Source organism: Palaemon carinicauda, chromosome 33 (assembly GCF_036898095.1).
Source record: "Palaemon carinicauda isolate YSFRI2023 chromosome 33, ASM3689809v2, whole genome shotgun sequence".
Taxonomy (NCBI): domain Eukaryota; kingdom Metazoa; phylum Arthropoda; class Malacostraca; order Decapoda; family Palaemonidae; genus Palaemon; species Palaemon carinicauda.
This window is the reverse complement of record NC_090757.1, coordinates 7,161,599-7,164,336: the sequence shown is the minus strand read 5'-3', so window position 1 is coordinate 7,164,336 and position 2,738 is coordinate 7,161,599.

The following is a 2,738-nucleotide window of genomic DNA, read 5'->3' as shown; positions in this document are numbered from 1 at the left end:
CTCTGTAATATAAGAAATGGAATTTACTAAACATTTTGTTTCTCGCTATGAAATGTAGTTTCTCTCTCTCTCTCTCTCTCTCTCTCTCTCTCTCTCTCTCTCTCTCTCTCTCTCTCTCCCCTCTCTCTCTCTCTCTTTAATATAAGAAATGGAATTTACTAAACATCTTGTTTCTCGCTATGAAATGTAATATCGGTCTCTCTCTCTCTCTCTCTCTCTCTCTCTCTCTCTCTCTCTCTCTCTCTCTCTCTCTCTCTCTCTCTGTAATATAATAAATGGAATTTACTAAACATCTTGTTTCTCGCTATGAAATGTAGTATCGGTCTCTCTCTCTCTTCTCTCTCTCTCTCTCTCTCTCTCTCTCTCTCTCTCTCTCTCTCTGTAATATAAGAAATGGAATTTATTAGACATTTTGTTTCTCACTATGAAATGTAGTCTCTCTCTCTCTCTCTCTCTCTCTCTCTCTCTCTCTCTGTAATATAAGAAATGGAATTTACTAAACATTTTGTTTCTCGCTATGAAATGTAGTCTCTCTCTCTCTCTCTCTCTCTCTCTCTCTCTCTCTCTCTCTCTCTCTGTAATATAAGAAATGGAATTTACTAAACATCTTGTTTCTCGCTATGAAATGTAGTATCGGTCTCTCTCTCTCTCTCTCTCGCTCTCTCTCTCTCTCCTCTCTCTCTCTCTCTCTCTCTCTGTAATATAAGAAATGGAATTTACTAGACATTTTGTTTCTCACTATGAAATGTAGTCTCTCTCTCTCTCTCTCTCTCTCTCTCTCTCTCTCTCTCTCTCTCTCTCTCTCTCTCTCTCTCTCTCTCTGTAATGTAAGAAATGGAAATTACTAAACATTTTGTTTCTCGCTATGAAATGTAGTCTCTCTCTCTCTCTCTCTCTCTCTCTCTCTCTCTCTCTCTCTCTCTCTCTCTAATATAGTAGGGTGAGGCAATTTTGGACACCTTTTTAGTAACCTTTGTACAAAATCTATATTAATAATTTATGACCAAATACCAAACATGTTTTCAAGAGAGGGAGGTCACATCTATAAAAATGGCTTGTTTCATAATCATCAAAGAATTAGAAATTCTCGTATTACAGTAATAAAAAAGATATCTCAGAGGCGAGGGAATTTTGGACAGTGAGGCAATTTTGGACACGCCTGCATCTCCGTTAAGCGCCAACGCTCATTTGGGCAAACTATGACAATTTGTGGTCCCTATCAATATAAATATGCTAGAAAAAAATTATAGACTTACATAAATTTCTGTGTCCGTAATCCTAGATTGTCCAATTTTGCCTCGCCAAGAAAAAAGTGAGAATTTTGCCTGACCATGGCTTTGAAAACTGTCCAATTTTGCCTTACTATATAAATATGTAAATCAAACTTTGTATTCTAGCACACAAATATACTTCTATGTATAAATATGCATATATGTAATCATAAAAATTCAAAATAAGACATAAGGGGTGCAATAAAAGGGGTGTCTGCCCAAGGTGACACCCAAAAAGTGAGTAACACCATGAGAGTTACATTAAAACAAAATAGTTTCTTTCTAGCTCGATGGTTATAATATGATTTTCAAAAAGTTATTTAATACTGGGGACACTCTTAAAGCTGTTGACACTCAGGGGGTGAAACCTTAAAAAAGATTGACCAAAACATGGTAACTTCCTCGAGAAGGATGTCAACTCAAATGCTAGAAATATCTAAAAAAAACTCTACTATATACATTGTTTCTATAATAATTCACATATCCAAATGAAAATTTCAGGAATTTGAATAGAATATATTTTCACTGTTCCTGCTAATGTCCATGTTGATAACTGTCCTGTTGCCTTTTTGATATGGTGTTAAATGGAGCAACATTAGAGTGAACAGCATGATAGATACATCAAGGAGGGACAAAGCTGATCCCATAAACAATATTCGTCCTAAGTTGTACCTATCCATTTTATTCTTATCATTGTTACCTCATACTATGAACGAGCCATCAAAGAGATACTTTTATTATTATTATTATTACTTGCTAAGCTACAACCCTAGTTGGAAAAGCAGGATGCTTTAAGCCCAGGAGCCCCAACAGGGAAAATAGCCCAGTGAGGAAAGGAAAAAAGGAAAATAAAATATTTCTAAGAACAGTAACAACATTAAAATAAATATTGCCTATATAAGCTATAAAGACTTCAACAAAACAAGATGAAGAGAAATCAGATAGAGTAGTGTGCCCGAGTGTACCCTCAAGCAAGAGAACTCTAACCCAAGGCAGTGGAAGACCATGGTACAGAGGTTATGGCACTACCCAAGACTAGAGAACAATAGTTTGATTTTGGAGTGTCCTTCTCCTAGAAGAGCTGCTTACCATAGCTAAAGAGTCTCTTCCACCCTTACCAAGAGGAAAATAGCCACTGAACAATTACAGTGCAGTAGTTAACCCCTTGGGTGAAGAAGAATTGTTTGGTTATTACGGTGTTGTTAGGTGTATGAGGACAGACGAGAATATGTAAAGAATAAGCCAGATTATTCGGTGTATGTGTAGGCAAGAGGAAAGTGAACCGTAACCGGAGAGAAGGATCCAATGTAGTACTGTCTGGCCAGTCAAAGGACCCCCCCCCCCATAACTCTCTAGTGGTAGTATTTCAACGGGTGGCTGGTGCCCTGGCCAACCTACTACCTACAAAAGAAAGGGATACAATCGAAGATTTAAGAAAAAAAGATGAAATGAAGAAAAATAAAAGGA